Consider the following 10850-nt stretch of genomic DNA (forward strand, 5'->3'; position numbering starts at 1 on the left):
ATTTAAAATGGGCTACAATGGACTTCTATAGCAACTTGGGTTAATCATTTTCGTAAAGCGAGGACGAATACGAAGTAGTTGCTATAGGGGCCCATTGTGCAGTCGCGCAAGCGCGGGCCTGGGCCCGGGGCGTGCCAGAATGGTATCAGAGACGGTCACCAGCCGCTGACCCCGGGAAATAAGTGCTATGCGGGGTAAAGTGCTACGTGCGTGGGAGCCACCTCTTGAACCTGCGGGACAAAGTGCTACATGATGGGAGCCACCTCTTGAACCTGTAGGAGTCATCTCTAGATTCCCGGTGCTGGTGGATCGAAGGTCAGTCGCGATGAGGACGTCGCGTTCTGAAGGAGGGTTGATTGTGAGACCCTGTCCCACATGGAAAAAATGAAAGATTTAAAATGAATTTAAAATGGGCTACAATAGACTTCTATAGCAACTTGGGTTAATCATTTTCGTAAAGCGAGGACGAATACGAAATAGTTGCTATAGGGGCCTATTGTGCAGTCGCGCATGCGCGGGTCTGGGCCCGGGGCGTTTTATTATGTAGAGACTTATGTCTCTCTCATGATCTTCTTGCCCCTGGTGGGGAGTTTTTTGCCCTCCCAGGATTCGAACATGCACCTCCAGGTCTTAAATGCAATGTTCCCTCAATCCTGGTACCATTGAGCTAGCTAGCTCAATGGTACCAGGAGTCATAAAACTTTGTATTTAAGCCTGAGGTACAAGGTTCGATTCTTGAGTAGGGCAAGAAAACTCCCCACCAGGGGGGAGAAGACCATGAGTACAAGAATGGCTGGGCCAGCCCAGTTCATTACAAAAAAGGGCACCCTTTTATGTAGAGACCTATGTCTCTCTCATGATCTTCTTTTCCCTGGTGGGGAGTTTTTGCCCTTTCCAGGATTCGAACATGCACCTCCAGGTCTTAAATGCAATGTTCCCTCAATTCTGGTATAATTGAGCTAGCGTCTCTACATAAAATCTATTTTTGAAGCTGATATTCCTCATTCTCCTAGGCAAGATAGCTCTACCGAGTGTACGAGAGCCACATGTGAATGAAGAAGTAATTTTGATTACATGCAACACTGTTGGGGCTAGTCTTGCTTGCACACAGTTTACTTTAATAAAGATAATTTTTTATGCTACAACATTAGAACAAGTCTACTATAGTTGTGAAGATCATTTCAGTCCAGATGATGACAACCCTCAACATATTTTTTATGTCAAATTAGAAAACATTAGAAGTATGAATATTACCAATACATAAAAGCTCAACATAATACAAAACGCAACATAAAGATTTGCTATCTATTTATCTGGTTTGATCTTGTAAGGGATATCATGGTTCATAAAAATTATCAGAATCAGATGTTATCACTAGGTGTTGACAACATCCTACTCAACATGCAGTGAAAATATTAAAACGTGAATAGTAACAACAAACTAACAGTAAACCAACAATAAAAATAATCAAGAGTAAATATGCACAAGTACTAAAGTAATAAAAGGTTGCACATAAAACAGATTCAGATGTTGTCACTAGGTGTTGACAACATCTTCAATAACACCTTGATTAACATGCATCAGAATTTTTGAAAGCAATGTATAAAATAGATAAGCAACCAAATAAATCAGACTCAAATATTTAAGCAAGAGTATAAAATACTCTTGCAACGCCTCAGGGCAAAACTTTCACTAGAAAATAATCAAAGAGTTTTACAAACCCTAAAACTAGTGAATTATTTCAAAACTCAATTTTCTCAAGAGCAAGTGAGAAAATAAACAAATAAAAGCATCTTCTAAAATTCTATACGAAATAGAATAAATAAACAGAAACACGGAGATGAATCCTTGATGTCGAACACACGAGAGCAACACTCTTGAATCTTCAATGCTCTCAAATCTTCAACGGCAATCAAGTAGACCACGACCAATGGTTGTAGAAACGAGCTTCAAATATATATTCTGAATTCTCGTGATGTACGCTCAGAAGCTCTCTAGAAAATCTCACTTGGTCGTGTCTTTTATTTTGTACGCTCAAATCCTAATCTATGGCTTGATCTCTCTTTTCTGCGCTCTCTCTCGTTTTCTTCAAGCCACTTGATCTCTACGCCCTCTTCTTCTATTTAAGCGTGTCAGCTTATCTCCAAAAAGACTTGATCATATTTCCTTATAAACTTGAACCAATCTACAAAGATAAGGAAATAATATTAAGTTAGGAGATAAAGATATATTATGATAAGTGTATAATATCTCCTAAAAAATAATCAAGTAAATATTTAAGCTATTTAAGATATATGAATATCTTATTCTATGATTCATTATAAAATAATTCCTATTTAAAATATCTCAACCAATTAAATAAGATATTTAAAAGATTTAAACTTCAAGTCCAAGAAACAATATTTTAAATCTAGGAATATTATATTATCTCAATTCAAATCAAAACTATTCCTAGTTTAAAATATATCAAGCATATAGATAAGAAACACAATTTTAACTAACAATCCTAGAAAGGCAAAACACAATATTATAATCTTTCAAAACATGGAAATATATCAAGGAATAATTATCCTTTCAATCTTCTCCTTTTTGCCTTTCTGGACAAAACACCTAAACCCAATTCAGCAACCCCCTGAATATTAATTCTCAGAACTCCCCCTGAGTTCAAACTTTTCAAATCATCTTTCAATTATGAGTGTTGTCAAGAATGTTGGAAACACCTGCACACAACACTTGGCGAGATCAGAAAATACTTAATACATGTTCAGAAGTGAATCACAAAACACATTTAATCAATTTAGCACACATCAGAACTCTCTTGAATATCAATTCTCTCCCTAAATACGAAAATACATTCTCCCCCTTAGTCAAAGCTTGGATGTTGTCGAGGATGTTCCCAACATCTCCTCACAACACTTAAGTCAGAGCAGAAAAAACTTATAACAAATCAGAGAGTCATAATCAAACATGTTAACATTGATTAGAACCAGATCAAATAAAAAAAACATAAGACAAATCATATCAGAGCAAAATAAACTTAAACCAAAAAATTAAACTTAATGCTCTGTGATGATCTATCATTTGCTTCGCTAGAACTAGCTTCTTCTCCTTCAATACCAGAGTCACTATCTTCTCCATCAGAGCTAGAGCCACCAGATTATCTTCTCCCCCTTTTTGTCCAGAAGAGGTACCTACACCAAGAAAAATTCGATATTAAGACATAAGAGATTCATAGTAAGCAATGTCTTCTTTGGCTTGTAAAATCTTTTGTTCAACATGCAGCATCTGGGATTGAATAAAGATAGAATCCCGTTGTTGAAGTAGGAGGAACAAATATGACAGTGGCAGGGGAGGTGTTGGCAACATCTGCCACAACATCTACAGCAGCACCTGTTTCTGACCACGGTAGGTCCAATTTCATGTTACCTCTAAGTAATGCTGGTGCAAGATTCAGTAACTCAACAACAGCAGATAAAGGATCATCATCATGGTTTTCAAAATATTGAGATACTAGCACAGCAAATATCAAATAAGGAAACATGAGCATGTAAGATACCAACCCACAGTTTTCATATTGCATAACTGTAGTAAAACACAAGTTTTCCAAAGTTCAAAGCTGCTCCAGTTCCTACAGCAAATATCACACCAGTTTGTTGTTTGGTGACAAACGTGAAATTTGTGGACGGAGTCCAAGTCTTGATTGCAGTCTTGTAAAGAACATAAGCTATCTTATAAGAGCAAGCTGCACATCTTTTTCCACCTCGGGTGAGTTAAAGAATCCATTAATCACAGTAGGACTAAACTTGAAAAATATGAACCCTCACATGAATTTTCCCAAATTTTGCGAAAGAGGGTTCGGCACAGCTTTAGTCAAATTTCAGTATAATTCCAAGACCATAAGTCTAAAGTAAAGAGTAGCATATATCACAGTAGAGAACATATTTCTGAGTTGGAAAATTCTTACCAGACTTTGTGCGTCATATGCTTTCAAATCAATGGTGTGGTCCTCAAAGAAGTCACAATTGGCATAGTGTTGCCAATCGTTTGCAGCATTCTCAGAAAAAAAAACAGAGGAATAGGATTGGCTTACTCGGTATTTTTCATCTAAGGTGTTGTCCAGGGTGACAGCAACACCTGCAAAAACATCTTCCGCAGAAACAGCAACACCGGCTTCCTACAGAAAGGTGTAATAACAGTGACAGTAGCCAGCAAATTCCGAATTGTGAAAAATTCTACCATATTCAAATACTCTTCATCTAAGATATCAGCAGGAATGTCAGCAACATCTGATGCAACATCAGCTTCAGAGGCAAATTCCTTAGAGTCTTCATCAGAGAATGCAAGGGATGGATTAGCAGCAGTAAAAATTACCATCAAAGATGGATCAACAGAAGTAACAATGACCATCAAATATCTCAATTTTAAAAAAAAAATCATCCTCTAAGATGTTGTCAGAGGTGTTGTCAACATCTGACTCAACATCTTCTTTGTAGCTCATCTCTGTTTGAATATCAGTGAATCAAAATTCTTCTCTGCCATAAAATTTTGAACAGTTAGAATAAGAAGAGAAGAATTTGACAATAATGCAAGGACCGAAAAAATTCTGTAGAAGTGATAATGTGGTGAGGGTGATCAAAGAGTAACAAGACTATTAAATATTCTGATGATAAGATCAAATGTAAACAAAAAAAACCCTTCACCGCTTAATCACTCGGTCACAATTAATGTTCCCTAACAGTAACAATTGCCAACGGTAAAATGGATTTTAAAATCATTATGGCCACAAATTTCCGAATTAAGGCAATAAATCAAGCCAAATGATTTTCACAAAATTTCCATAAAGAAACTCCACATCGAAATAAACTCCACTAAAAACATTTTCAATCACTAAACAATTCGAAATATTAGTGGATAGGGCAAATCACTAAATTTTGCTTATTTCGAACTTCAAACTTCTCAGCAAGATATATTCACCATAAAATAAATATGCATGTCCTAATTATGTCTAAAAACAGAGTGTAACAATGCAATGAAATGCAATCACATGCAAAATAATATGTTGACAAGTGAGGTGTTATCTACGATGTTGGCAACATCTTCCAGCAACACTTCAGGATTCTCAAAAATTTTTATTTCCAGATAGCCATTAAATTCATTATTACAGAAGTGGTAGCCTGCACACTAAAGGAAAGATCTTCAACGGACCTTTTTAGGTAGGTTTTTCCATTTGCTTCTGATTTTCAGTCAAATTTGATGATTGAGATTATCTCTTTTAACCATTTTGTTATTTTGAGTTTCTGAATTTGCGAAATCACTTTTCACTTGGGACAGGATCATGGAATACACGAACATCCCTCCACTACTTCGTGATTTAGTCAAAACTCTTCTTCAATTAAATCTCATTAAACTGTAAAACAATTTGTAAAGAATCCTGAGTGAAAACTGGTCAATGGTTACAAAGTATCCAACACATCACAAAACAGAATGAATGCATGAATGCAATATGCCTAATGAACCTAAAGATGCACATGCATGAAAAGGTGTTGTCGCAGGGTGTTGGCAGCACTCCAGACAACATCTCAGTTCTGTCTATAATGCACACATATTGAGAGACTTCCTTAGATTGAAAAATCTCTCGAAATACAATGCTTTGGTGAAAATATCAGCTAATTGGTTATCAGTTCTAATAAACTCAATACAGATCATGTCTTTCTCGACCAAATCTCTAATGAAGTGATGTCAAATGTCTATGTGTTTGGTTCGAGAGTGTTGTACTGGATTTTTGCATATATCAATAACTCTTGAATTATCACAGTACACATTCACCTAAGCATGATATCTAGCCCAGTAGCACAAAAAAAAAACAAGATACTTCCAATTATGCTTCTGTAGAGGGTGTTGTCAACACCTTCGGCAACATCTTCCCTCGAAAGTTTTTCACTTGACCTCATCGGTGTATGCATGTGTTTACAATTTTCATTCAAATACTTTATCACAAGATTTATAGCATACTGTATTTGACACAAAAAGATTCCACCATGCATTTGTTTCACTTGCAATCCCAAGAAATAATTCAATTTACCAACTATACTCATCTCAAAATTAGACAACATGCACTTCACAAATTCATCAACAAGTTTTTCACAAGAAGCACAAAAGATTACGTTATCCATATAAACTTGGCAAATAAGAATATTACCTTGAGACTTTTTCACAAACAATGTCTTACACACCTCACCTCTTTTGAATCCAAGATTGAGCAAGTATTTGATTAATCTTCCATACCATTCATGTGGTGCTTGCTACAATCCATACATTGACAACCTTTTTGGGTTCATTGTTTGACACAAATCATGAAAATCTTACCTGTGAATACGTGGAGCTCATGAAAATTAGTCCAGCCATATTTCGATAATCCACATTTTCTTTCCTTCGGGTTTGCATATCTCCATGCACATCTCCAATTACTTGTGAGGTTGGACGATTCTTCTGAATTCTGCTTGAAACATTCTTTTCAGCTTCGTTTACCTCACTGTCCTCATCAATATTCTCATAAGTAGGCTTTTCAACTTTTGTTTCTGGAATCTCAGCAGGAGGTGTTGTCGGAGGTGTTCGCAACACTCCTTGGTCAACATCTGAATTTCCAAATTTATCCAGCATATCATCAACTTCATCCTCAGCTGTTTTCTTCTTTAGATTTAAGTTCTTCAAATTCTTGAAGTTTTCATGTCCCAACTTCCGATGCCAAAGGTTAAATTCATCCATCTTTGTATGTGTACAAGCCATCTCTTCTCCAAGTTGGTAGCGATTATCAGATGACCTCGTACCTGTCATCACACACATGTTAGAATTATCAAAAACTTTGCATGATTTCTTATCAAACTGTACAAGCAAATTATCATCACAAAGTTGGCTAATGCTTATTAGATTTGCAGTTAGTCCTTCAACATGTAGCACGCTGCGAAGCTTAGGAAGTCCAGCAACTTTCAGTGTGCCTTTTCCTGCAATATTTCCCTTTGAACCTCCTTCATAAGTCACTTTCTCACTCTTTTGTTCAACATAATATGTGAGAAACTTTCTAGAACCTGTCATATGGTGTGAACTTCCACTATCAAAGTACCAAGCACCTGAAACATTAGTTTCCAAAGCAGTATAAATCATATAACAGTTAATATCAGCTTTTGGTACCCAAACCTTTCTTCCAGTGGATTTGTTCTTAGGGATGTTGTGGGAAGGTGTTGGCAACACCTTAGGCAACACCTTAGATGCAGACCTCTGCCAATAATCTTCTAGCAGCTTAAAACAGTATGGTTTGATATGACCAGGTCTATGACAGTAGTGACAAACAAACTTACGTTTTCTTCCAGACTTTACAGGAGCAGTAGGCTGTTGCTTTGGTTTTGGAGGATCAGTTGTTGTGACCTTTTCTGTTAAGATTCCTGGACAGCTACTTTCTTTGACAAACACAGGAGCTTTTGAACATTCACCAACCTCAAATTTACTGTTCTCAAAACCTAGTCCAGCCTTACCATATCTTCCCACCATGAGCAAAGAATCAAGCTTGGTTGTGCTTGAATTGAATTTAGCCAGTGTAGCCTTAGCTTTCATGAGTTCATCCTTAACCTGACTTAATTCCAGATCCTTCTTACTCAGCATAACTTCAAGTCTTGATATATCAGCCTTCAAATCAGAATTTTCTCTTGAAAGAAAAGTGTTCTTCTTATTTCGTTCAACCCAATCAGCATATAACTCTTCATATTGCATTCGCACATCTTCCAGAGACATTCTTTCATCACCTGCATCAGTATTACACACATTATCAGTAGTAAAAGAATTTAAACATACTGGACTTTGGGAGATGTTGCGGCCAGGTGTGGCAACACCTAAAGGATTAACTTGCATAAGTTTCTTTCTTTCCATAAAAGCTGTCAGGGATGTGTGGCTTTCTTCTTCATTATGTTCTTTATCTTCTTTAGAATCTTCACCACTCAAAGATGTGCTCATCCCTTTCCGAAGCCTGTTTGCAAATTCATTGGAAAAATGATCATAGCCTTGACATTCATGACATTGCACCATGTCAATCTTCTTTGTAGTAGGCTTTTTCTTTCCTTCCAGCATAAGTAGAGGCTTTTGAGGATCAGGAAAATTCCTTGATGATTGATCAGGCCCGCCTATTTTCGGAGTTTTGTTAGCAGCCAGAAAAAGTGAAGATTTGAGTTTCTGACCGGTCTTCTTTGTCTCAAGCATCTTCTTCAGATAATCACCAAACTTTTTTGTGATGAGTGACAATGAGTCATCTCCCAAATCTGATTCATATACTTCTTGAGGTTTGAAGAATGAGTTTGCTGTTGTTGACTCCATAATATTCCTGAAAAAATAATCCAGAATAAGCTCTTAGTGTATCAAGAGTAGGCTCTGATACCACTTGTAAGGGATATCATGGTTCATAAAAATTATCAGAATCAGATGTTGTCACTAGGTGTTGACAACATCCTACTCAACATGCAGCGGAAATATTAAAACGTGAATAGTAACAGCAAACTAACAGTAAACCAACAATAAAAATAATCAAGAGTAAATATGCACAAGTACTAAAGTAATAAAAGGTTGCACATAAAACAGATTCAGATGTTGTCACTAGGTGTTGACAACATCTTCAATAACACCTTGATTAACATGCATCAGAATTTTTGAAAGCAATGAATAAAATAGATAAGCAACCAAATAAATCAGACTCAAATATTTAAGTAAGAATATAAAATACTCTTGCAGCGCCTCAGGGCAAAACTTTCACTAGAAAACAATCAAAGAGTTTTACAAACCCTAAAACTAGTGAATTATTTCAAAACTCAATTTTCTCAAGAGTAAGTGAGAAAATAAACAAATAAAAGCATCTCCTAAAATTCTATATGAAATATAATAAATAAACAAAAACACGGAGATGAATCCTTGATGCCGAACACATGAGAGCAACACTCTTGAATCTTTAATGCTCTCAAATCTTCAACGGCAATCAAGTAGACCACGACCAATGGTTGTAGAAACGAGCTTCAAATATATATTCTAAATTCTCGTGATGTACGCTCAGAAGCTCTCTAGAAAATCTCACTTGGTCGTGTCTTTTATTTTGTACGCTCAAATCCTAATCTATGGCTTGATCTCTCTTTTCTGCGCTCTCTCTCGTTTTCTTCAAGCCACTTGATGCCCTCTTCTTCTATTTAAGCGTGTCAGCTTATCTCCAAAAAGACTTGATCATATTTCCTTTCAAACTTGAACCAACCTACAAAGATAAGTAAATAATATTAAGTTAGGAGATAAAGATATATTATGATAAGTGCATAATATCTCCTAAAAAATAATCAAGTAAATATTTAAGCTATTTAAGATATATGAATATCTTATTCTATGATTCAATATAAAATAATTCCTATTTAAAATATCTCAACCAATTAAATAAGATATTTAAAAGATATAAACTTCAAGTCCAAGAAACAATATTTTAAATCTAGGAATATTATATTATCTCAATTCAAATCAAAACTATTCCTAGTTTAAAATATATCAAGCATATAGATAAGAAACACAATTTTAACTAACAATCCTAGAAAGGCAAAATATAATATTATAATCTTTCAAAACATGGAAATATATCAAGAAATAATTATCCTTTCAGATCTAATGAATTCTAACATCTCTAATTGCACCCCCACCATAGTTGCCACCGCCACTACTTCGATATGCAAGGATAAGTTTCAGCCTACTATTATTCTTTTCTGCCTCCATGTCATGTGTATGCATCTCAAGCTCTTGGATTTTATTGCGCAGCTATTTCACATATTCTATAGTGTCTCCAAAGGATCGACTTTATCCATTTTCTTGTCCTAACAATCTGCTGTAATCATCCGCTCTACTTCATTAAATCTTGTAGATTAAAATGAGCTCTATTTTCTCAATGTTCTCTTCCTTTCAACACAAAACTGGACACGAGAAGAGGGATTTTTCAAGCATAATGAGGCAAACAAAAATAGAAAGCAACACAAAGTGTAGCAAGACAGTAGCATTAGAGATGAAAATCCATATGAGAATAATGCCATTTATTTGCAACTAAAGTATTGTGCAGTCATTAACATGGACTCGTAATAATACACCACTTCTTAATTGCAGACTTTTTTTTAGTTATCAAGAATGGAACGTTTTCAAAAGATCAATAACACTTCAAATGCCACTGTGAAAGAAATGCAGGTGCGACAGTGGGAAGTTTGTTGTCATATGTTTGCAGCTCCTCATTCAAGCAGTCATATGTCAAATAATAGTGCGGTAAAATCTAAAATAATGTTGTTCATGCGAACTTCTCATTATCAGCCATGCATTTGCTATGTCCGCCGATGCGGTAAAAAGATTCAAACCTCTTCATCTTTCTTAAGACAAAGTACATGAATAGTCACTAATATAGATTAAACAACAACATATTAACATTTGTAATAGTATTTTCAAGTTTTACAAACAACTCATTTCTTAGTTATTTTAGTTCAAAATATATTTTCAAGAACACAACTCGTCTATTAAAATAAATCTAGTACCACAATCACCTGCATTGACAGTAACAAACAATTCAGAATTACCAAAAAAAATAAACAAAACAATGTACCGACATGTTGCTTTGGCTCAAAAGTTTCCAAATCGTGGACCTAAATTCTGGGCCGTTTTGAACTTGAAGACAGAGACACATAAATGGCTTGTTTTAGAAAGCAAAAGCAATTGAACGATGTCGATTGCTGATCTTCTCTCTATAAGGCATTGCGAAATACACCAGTAGAGATATATTTTCGCTTAGTTTTGATTCAACCTGC

The sequence above is a fragment of the Henckelia pumila genome, chromosome 1, assembly GCF_033568475.1.
Source record: "Henckelia pumila isolate YLH828 chromosome 1, ASM3356847v2, whole genome shotgun sequence".
NCBI lineage: Eukaryota > Viridiplantae > Streptophyta > Magnoliopsida > Lamiales > Gesneriaceae > Henckelia > Henckelia pumila.